Source organism: Apium graveolens, chromosome 10 (assembly GCF_009905375.1).
Source record: "Apium graveolens cultivar Ventura chromosome 10, ASM990537v1, whole genome shotgun sequence".
Taxonomy (NCBI): Eukaryota; Viridiplantae; Streptophyta; class Magnoliopsida; order Apiales; family Apiaceae; genus Apium; species Apium graveolens.
The window spans coordinates 141,627,577-141,638,003 of NC_133656.1; the positions used below are offsets into that span (position 1 = coordinate 141,627,577).

The following is a 10,427-nucleotide window of genomic DNA, read 5'->3' on the forward strand; positions in this document are numbered from 1 at the left end:
AGCAGTCTTCCCCATTGGAAAGAATTTGGTTAAGAACTTCTGAGCAAGATCCTCCCATTTGATGATAGACCCTGGTGGTAGAGAATGTAACCAGCACTTAGATTTCTCCCGCAGAGAGAATGGGAAAAGCCTCAACTTAATAGCGTCTTCAGAAACTCCATTGAACTTGAAAGTGTCGCAGATCTCGATGAAATCTCTGATGTGCATGTTGGGGTCTTCTGTTGGAGAACCCCCAAACTGAACTGAGTTCTATATCATCTGAATCGTGCTCGACTTGATCTCAAAGGTATTAGCCGAGATGGCCGGTCGAATAATGCTAGACTGAATATCATTGATCTTCGGTTGAGAGTAGTCCATCAAAGCCTTTGGATTCGCTTCTGGTTCTCCTACTGCAACAAGAGCTTCATCTTCTTTCTCAACTAAGATCTCTTCTTCAACTTCCTCTCTAATGACTACAACTTCTTCCTCAGCTTTATCCAGTGTTCTCTTACGAGTCCGAGAATGCGTATGCATACACGCTCGCTAGAGTACCTGAACAAAACAAGGAAACAAATAAGTAACAATGTCCGAGTCACTGAACTTTAACGACTAATGATGACAAACACATAAACTAAAAATTAACACCGATGAGTCCCCTGCAGCGGCGCCAAAAACTTGTTAGTCGCTAAGTACGCGCTAAAATTCATGCAAGTATACATGATCACAAGTAATATAGAATAAGTTCTAGTTCGTTCTCACAGGGATTGGTTAAGGTTAATTTCAATCAATGTATCTATGCAACACTAGTATGGTTATTATCCAATGCTAAGATGAATAACAAATTGAGGTAATTTATGCTAAATTAACTAAGAGATTATACTAAAGAACATAAACTAAGAGATTAAAGAGAGTTAAATAATATATGACACATACATGGGTTCTAACTTCATTAAATACTTCATTCAATAGCCTTTTCATTCTTAACCTTAGCATGTAATGGTGATGACACTAATCAGATAACACAAAACTGATAAACGCCAACTTTCGTTGTACGAATACCATACTACCAGACATCCACAAAAGAGATAGAAGCTGAATAGACACCAATTATATTGAGACCCCATATATCTATAGAATTTGACAACATAACAGTTTAATGCACAAGTTATCTCTCGTGATTACATAGGGCAAGTAAGATTGTTAAAATTACCTACAAATCATGCATAATTCATACATGAATCTATGCTAGCATGGCAAGTTCTAAACCCTTAAATTCACTTTTGCTTCATTAAAGATTAACAAACTATCTTATAAGTTCGTGACGCTCATAAGACGAATAAGCACAACCAAAACTAGGTTATCATACAATCACCACACACTAAGGCATCGAAACGAATTAACTAAAGAAATCCATAAATAAATCTGTTAGAACCCCACGATAACGATTAGCCCATAACCGGACTCATCATGAATGTGGGTTCCGATAAAAGCATGGTATAATAAACGTAGTCTTTATACTTAATAAAACCAAGTACGAAACAAGAATATAGGTTCAAGAATAAGAAATCTAGCATCCAAAGTTACAACTTAAAATAAAGAATCACAAGAATAAACTAGATCTTCTTTGCCTTGGTTGAATTGTGCTTTATGGTCTTCTTACGCCTTCTCCTGAGCTTTGGTACGTCTCTTTTTGAAAACGACCTTAAGTTATGTTTATATAGCAGCCCATGCATAGTAGAAGTCTTCTGGATCAAAATCAGAATAGAAATATAATTTTCCTTTCTCGACCAAGCGCGGCCGCGCACTGCTTCAGCGTGGGCGCGCTGACATTCTGCCTTCCCGGCGCGGGCGCGCGCTTCTTCAGCGCGGGCGCGCTGTGCCTTTGGAAAAATTTCCAGACTTCTTCCTTTCTTGCTGATTTGAGTTGGTCTTTCACGAGCTTTTATTCTGGACACCATCCTAACACCAAATTAGCACTAAAACCATGCTAATTCACCTGGTTACCTGGTAAATGCCTGAAATGCAAAAACACTATAAAAACACGTTAAAAACACTAACAACTTGAGTACAAAACACTAATTCAAAGCTTTACGGAGCGTTATAAAGTGTCGTAAATGCCACTCAACATGAATTATGTTAAATATTAATTTATTTAAAAATTTTATCAAAATTGATATATCACAACTTTATTAATAAGTATACAATAATTACCATTAATTGGATAATATTATATATTTGATGAGACAAAATTATGCTGCCTGTTCATTTTAATTTCAGTGAACCCCTTTAAATATTAAATTAATTAAAGTCCACCAAAATTAATAAATCACAACTTTATCACAAAAAGATAATAATTATCATTGACCTGATAATATCATATATTTGATAAGATAAAATTATGTTCTTATTATTTTACCCATAATTTAATCAAAGATGATTAAATTCTTTTTAAATAAACTGATAATATGAGTGTGCTTAAATAATTATCAATTAGATCAAGCACACTAATATTTGATTTGCGAGAATTAAATAATGGTAAATACGTCCACATATCCTAAAAATATTGACATTTATTAAAAAATGAATGTATTCAAAGCAAAATGCAGGTATTGGCTTCTAATTAGATCAATTATAGATATTTAAAATCCCAAGTTCACTAACCAACTTAGAGAAAGTGGATTCATCAAACGGTATTGTGAAGATATCTACAATTTGACCCTCTGTGGATACAAAATGTAATTCCATAGTACCATTTGTGACATGCTCTCTTATAAAATGATACCTGCTATCAATGTACTTGGTTCTCGAGTGCTGAACCAGGTTGTTGGAAATTTTTATGGCACTAGTGTTGTCGCAGAATATTGGAATATTTGACATCAACAACCCATAATCCCGGAGTTGGTTCCTTATCCACAAGATTTGAGCACAACAGCTTCCAGCAGCTATGTATTCAACTTCAGCAGTTGACGTGGATATTGAATGCTGCTTCTTGCTATGCTAGGATACCAACATTCTTTCAAGAAACTGACAACTTCCTATAGTACTTTTCCAATCAATCTTACAACCTGCAAAATCTGAATATGTATAGCCAACAAGGTTAAAATGTGTACCTTAGGGTATCAAATACCAAGATTTGGAGTTCCCTTAAGATACCTAAAAATCCATTTAAGAGCTATAAAATGAGACTCTTTAGGGTCAGCTTGAAACCTAGCACATAAGCATGTTGCAAACATAAAATCTAGCCTACTTGCTGTAAGATATAATAATGAGCCGATCATAGCTCTATAGCTTGTGATGTCAACCTTCTTACTAGTTTTGTCCTGATCAAGCTTAAAAGCTGTTTGTATAGGAGTCTTTGCCCGAGTTAAATATTCTATATTGTACTTCTTGAGAAGTTCTCTAATATATTTGGATTGACAAGAAAGTAGTTCAACTCTCCCATCATGCTCATTTTATACTTGCTCTGCATTAGCTTAGAAAATCTTTTGCAAAGATCATCATTAGTAGAACTAAATATGATATTATCAACATATACTTGCACTAATATCATGTCAGTTTTATGCATTATATGAAACATAGTTTTATCTATAACACCTCTTGTAAAACCATTTTCAAGTAAAAAATTATTAGAGAATGTCATACCATGTCCTCGGTGCTTGCTTGAGTCCATAGAGAGCTTTGAATAGAAAGTATACAAAGTCTACCATATTTGGATCTTCAAAGTCTGAAGATTGTTCTACATGCACTTCTTCTTCTAACTCCCTTTCAGGAATGCACTCTTCACATCTATTTGATAAACTTTGAAGCCTGAAGATGCAGCGAATGCCAGAAATATCCTAATTGCCTCAAGCCTAGCTACTGGAGCATAGGTTTCATCATAATTTATTCCCTCTTCTTGAGAGTAACCTTTAGCTACCAGTCTGGCCTTGTTTCTCGTTACAATTCCATCTTCATCTAACTTATTTTTGAATACCCACTTGGTGCCAATCATTGACTTGTCTTTTGGTGGGGGTACCATCTTCCATACTTTCTGCCTTTCAAACTGATTGAGTTCTTCTTGTATAGCAAAATCCAAATCTGGATCTCCAAGTGCCTCGTCCACTTTCTTAGGTTCCATTTATGAGAAAAACTCGGAAAAGTGACATTCATCCTGTGTGGCACGTCTAGTTCTCACTCCCGTGTCAGGATTACCAATGATCATCTCAAAAGGATGGACTCTATTCCATGCCCTTTGTATAGGTAGATAAGATCTTGATATTTCCCCTTATTCAGTATTATGTTGAGCGTGAACTATAGATCCTCTTCCTGCTCCCCCTGAGTTGCTGCCACCATGATTAGATGATTCTGATCTGTGAGTAATGGTTCTTGTAGGGCTTTCTATATGATCTGCATTACCATTACTACCTCCACTTGATTCGGGATCATTATTACCACGTATAATAGTTATAACACGGTCATTCCCATGTTCATCTTCATATAAAGGATCATCTGAAAGATTCTCAAATTCCAGAGATTCAGAATCCTTTACTTTTTGCAGGATTGCCATTTGGTGTCATCGAACTTTACATTAAGGTTTTCAATCAACTTCTGATCATCAATCATATAAACCCTGTATGCTTTAAATTTCAGAGAGTATCCAAGAAATATGCTTTCTTCTGTTTTATCATCAAACTTTCCCAGCTGCTCATTTCTTTCTTTAAGTACAAAGCATTTAGCTCCAAATATATGAAAGTATTTCAGTGTTGGTACTTTGTCAGCCATGATCTTATAAGGATTCTTGCCATGATCGTTATTAATCCGGGTACAATTCTGATTTTGCTGTGTTGACTGCTTCAGCCCAGAAGTAGGTAGGAAATCTTGATTCACTTAGCATAGTCCATCCTGCTTCAACCAAGGTACGATTCTTCCTTTCTACTACTCCATTTTGCTGTGAAGTTATTGGTGCTGAATATTGTCTCGAAATACCTTCTTCTGTACAGTGTTCATTAAGAAATTCATTCTTGAATTATGTTCCATGTCTGATCTGATCTTCCTGACATGTAGTTTTGCCTCCATCTTAATCTTCTTTATGTGATCAATAATCATATATGGAGCTTCACATTTGATTGTAAGAACAACACCCATGTGTACTTTGAGTAGTCATTGACCATCACTAAGGCATATTTCTTCCTTGATAGTGACAACACATTTACTAGACCAAATAAATCTATGTGAATTAACTGAAGAGGTTCAGTTATGCTTGTCATTTCCTTACTTTTTTGTGATGCTTTCTTTGACTTCCCTTTTTCACATGCTTCACAGAGTCTTTCTTGACAAAATTCCATATGTGGTAAACCTCTCACCAACTCCCCCTTTACCAGTGAGTTCTTTGTTTTAAAATTCAATTATGAGAGCTTCTTGTGCCATAACCAACTTTGTTCCGATGAAGCTTTAATGTAGAAATACCTCATCACCCCATCATAGGTAGAACTCAAGTCAACTACGAACATATTAACTTTTCTTACTCCCTGCAAAGCAAGCTTCTTATCTTTTCTGTGAGAGGTAAAATACCTTTCCGGTCTAAAATCAACATTATATCCTTCATCACAAAATTGACTGACACTCAGAAGATTATGCTTTAGTCCTTCCATAAGAGAGATGTTCTCAATGATAACATTTTCAATTTACAAATTGCCATATCCCTTAGTAAATCATTTGTTGTCATCTCCAAAGGTAACTATAGGGCCAGTTTTCTTAGTCACACCTATGAGAAGGGACTTGTCACCTGTCATCAGTGTTATAGAAATCGGAAATCGGGATAAATCGGTTGAGCTATCGATTTGCGATTTATCGGAAATCGGGGATTTATCGGTATATAAAATCGAAAAAAATCGGATGTATTTTAATATTTTTTTATAACATATATATATCCAATTAGATTATTATTATCATTATATATATATATATTAAAATTTTAGATTAAAAAAAATTATATAAAAAGATTTATTATTTTGTCATTATAATGGATTTGTTTGATAAAATATTAATTATACTATATCAAAGGACGTGATGGTTCTGTAAAAAAAAAGCACATGAATGAATAAATTAATAAAAAGAATTCTATATATATAATTACTTTTATGCCCTTTATGTATATTTGTATACAAAGGTAGAGAGTTCTGGGGAGTTGTGTGTGGCTTTGTCTTCTCCATTCTTTGTCTATTATGTTCGTATCTATATATCTATCTGTATAACTTTCCTTCATCTCTTCAAACCTTGTCATCGATACTCTTTCATTGTTATGACTCTCCCGATTTTAACCCGATTTATGATGATTTCCCCCTGGTTTTCAGAATATGTTTTTTCCGGCGATTTGAAGATAATAGATCGGTAGTTTACCGATCGCCGATTTATCGGCCGATTTATCGGCAAAATCGCTGATTTTTGGAACAATGCCTGTCATATGTCTAGAACACCTGTTGTTCAGAATCCACATGATCTTCTCCTTTCGTACCTTACCCTGCAAACACGAAATGCTTAAGAAAACTTTGGTACCCCAGCTTGCTTGGGTTTGGAAGGTTTAGAAGTAATAACACGATCAACATTTAATGTAACCTTGATAAGTGGAATTTATATCCACTTGGAACGCTTCTTATCGGCTTAAGTTGGTATTTTAGACTCAAGTATTTGGTATTTTTGATGTGTTTTTTGTTTAGTTTTTATAGGGCATTAGTTGGAGGAGGAAATGAGCTTTTCATATGATAATATGTTGATACGAGGTCAGGAATGGAGTTGAGAAAGATCGCACGAAGAAAGGAGCACAAAACAAGAAAAAATCAGAATTTCAACAGAAGGTCAGCACGCCCACGCTTGGTCAGGCGCGCCCGCGCCATGTTTCCAGAGAAGGAGCGCGCCCGCGCCCCAGTGCCACGTTGTCGCGCCAATGCAAAGCTGTAGAATCCTGATTCTGTTATAATTTGAAGATTTGGAGAGTCCAGGTGATGCAGGGGCTTATATATAAAGAAAAGAAGACGTTTTTAACAACAAGGAAGTCAGAGATAACATTAAGAAGACCTAGAGCACACGAGACGGCTAAGGAGAAGAAAAATTAGTTCATTCTTTTGTATTCTTCGATTTAGACGATACTTTTGGATGCTTGTTTTGTTCTTGTTCTAAACCCTAGTACTTTATATATTCGTGCGTAGTATTCTGAACCTATTTAGTTTCATGTTTTCATTGGAACCCATGGTGACGATGCGTTCGATCATTAACTAATCATTGTCATGGGGTTCTAGCGGATTTATTTATGGATTTCAACAATTGATTATTTTAAATCTTTAGTGTGTGGTGATTTATGGTTTCCTAGTTTGGTTATGCTTATTCGTCTTTGATGCGTAGCTAACATCTAAGATTGTTTGGACTCAAGTATTTAGTATTTTTGATGTGTTTTGTGTTTAGTTGTTACAGGGCATTAGTCGGAGGAGGAAATGGGTTTTTCATATGATATTATATTGATATGAGGTCAGGAATGGAGTCGAGAAAGATCCCACGAAGAAAGGAGCACAAAACAAGAAAAAAAGAATTTCAACAGAAGGTCAGCGTGCCCGCGCTTGGTCAGGCGCGCCCATGCCATGTTTCCAGAGAAGGAGCGCGCCCGCGCCCCAGTGCCGCGCGGCCGCACCAGTGCAAAGCTGCAGAATCCTGATTCTGTTATAATTTGAAGATTTGGAGATTCCTGGTGATCCATGGGCTTATATATAAAGAAAATAAGACGTTTTTAACAACAAGGAAGCCAGGGAGAACATTAAAAAGACCTAGAGCACACGAGACGGCTAAGGAGAAGAAGAATTAGTTCATTCTTTTATATTCTTCGATTTAGGTGATACTTTTGGATGCTTGTTTTGTTCTTGTTCTAAACCCTAGTACTTTATATATTCTTGCGTAGTATTCTGAACTTATTTAGTATCATGTTTTCATTGGAACCCATGGTGACGATGCGATCGATCATGAACTAATCATTGTCATGGGGTTCTAGCGGATTTATTTATGGATTTCAATAGTTGATTGTTTTAAATCTTTAGTGTGTGGTGATTTATGATATCCTAGTTTGGTTATGCTTATTCGTCTTTGATGCGTAGCTAACATCTAAGATTGTTTGTTAATCTCTATTTAAGCGACAATGAATATAGATGTTTAGAACTTTCCATGCTAGCATAGGTTTATGTATGAATTGACATGCATAATTCGTGGAGTAATTTTAAGCATCTTACACACCCTATGTAATCATAATAGATAACTTGTTCTTAAACCGTTATGTTTTCAAATCTTCTAGACATATAGGGTCTAAGCATAATTGGTGTCTACTCAACTTCTATCTTGATTGTGGATTCTTAGTAGTAGGGTATACTTATATCTAAAGATAGCATATACTAATTTCGTGTTATCTGATTAGTTATCATCATCATCGCATATTATTGATAAGGCATAAATTTGAATGAAGTATTTAATAAAGTTAGCATCTCATGTTTTATCTCATATAAGTAAATCAGTTTTATTCTCTAAGTTAATGCATGCTAGTATAGTCTCTTAATTAGTTAATCAACTCAAATTTGTTAGTTGTCTTAGCTGTGAACGATAATCATACATTGTTGTATAAGTGCATAATCTGAACTTAACCTTAACCAGTCTCTGTGGGAACGAACTTGACTTAAATCTTATACTACTCGTGATCCCGTGCACTTGCATGTTTTTTCACGTGTGTTTTATTGCGAATAAGTTTTTAGCGCCGCTGCCGGGGACTCGGTGTTAATTTTTAGTTTATGTGTTTGACATCAGTGGTCGTTAAAGTTCACTGACTCGGATTACTTTACTTAATACAGTTACTTTGTTGTGTTTCAGGTATTCTAGAGAGCGTGTATGCGAACACGTTCTCAGTCTCGTAAGGAAACAATTGAAGAAGATAAGGAAGTTGATGAATTGGTAAAAGAAGTTCTTGAAGAAGTTAAAGAAGTCGAAGAAGATGTTATCATTACAATGGGAGAACCAACAGCAACAATGAAAACGTTGATGGATTATTCTCAACCAAAGATCAATGTCATTCAATCTAGCATTGTCAGGCCAGCTATCGCAGCTAATACCTTTGAGATCAAGCCTGGCACAATTCAGATGGTGCATAATTCAGTCCAATTTGGGGGTACTCCAACGGAAGATCCCAATATGCACATTAGGGATTTCATCGAGATCTGCGACATCTTTAAGTTCAATAATGTTTCTGAAGATGCTGTGAAACTGAGACTTTTCCCATTCTTCCTGAGGGATAAAGCTAAGAGCTGGTTGCACTCTCTACCACCAGGTTCTATTATGATATGGGAGGATCTTGCTCAGAAATTTCTTACTAAATTCTTCCCTATGACAAAAACAGCTGCAATCAGGAATGCTTTTACTCAATTTGCGCAACAATCAGGTGAATCTCTATATCAATCCTGGGAGCGCTATAAGGAGATGCTTAGGAAGTGTCCTCATCATGGAATGCCTGACTGGATGGTGATAAATTGCTTTTATAATGGTTTGGGAACACAGTCAAGACCTATGCTCGATGCAACATCAGGTGGAGCTTTATGGGCTAAGAGCTATGAGGAAGCTTATAAGCTAATTAAGATGATGACCGCGAATGAAATATCAGAATCCAACTCAGAGAGTACCACAAGGCAAGGTAGCATTATTCTGGAGGTGGATACGGCTACGACTATCATTGCACAGCTAACGACATTGACTGTGAAGGTCGATTTTCTGACCAATTACAGTGTTTATCAGATAACTAGTATTTGTGAGCTTTGTGTAGGATCGCATGCGACGGAGCAATGTGCTATATCTAGTGAATCAACTCAGTTTGTGAGCATCTTTCAGAGGTCGCAACAACCTGTTCCTGCTACTTATCATCTTAACAACCGCAACCATCCTAACTTTAGTTGGAGGAATAATTAGGGTGGTATGAAATAGCCACAACAGCCATACTAGCAGTTTGGAAACAAGGATTTCAATCCTCCTGGTTTTTAACAACAGTTTGCACCAAGGCAGCAATTTCCGCCACAGGGGATGCAACAGCAATCTCACGGAGGTGCAGGTCCATCCTCGATTGAAAAATCTAAATTGGAGGAGTTGAGGCTTATATGCAAAAGCCAAACAATTTCGATCAAGACTCTGGAGAATCAAATAGGGCAAATTGCTAACGCCTTATTGAACCGACCACAAGGAACTCTTCCGAGTGATACAGAAGCTAATCCAGGCAAGAGGGAAGTCAATAAACAGCTTAAGGCAATCACCTTGAGGTCTAGAAAGGTTGCTACTCCTGAAAATCATCAAAACAAAGAAGCTGAAAATTTTCTCCAGAAGGGCAGCGCGCCCGTGCCCAAAAGGAGCGCGCCCGCGCCATCTCAAATTCCAGAAATTGACAATTTTGCTGATTCAGC

General features: G+C 36.5%; 1 non-coding gene across 1 annotated transcript; it reads right to left on the reverse strand.

Moving 5' to 3' along the window:
* Window positions 1-9,381: 9,381 nt before the first annotated feature.
* Window positions 9,382-9,488, reverse strand: LOC141694949 (small nucleolar RNA R71). The gene has a single exon (XR_012564227.1). It is a non-coding gene; the product is annotated as a small nucleolar RNA R71 (small nucleolar RNA).
* Window positions 9,489-10,427: the final 939 nt, after the last annotated feature.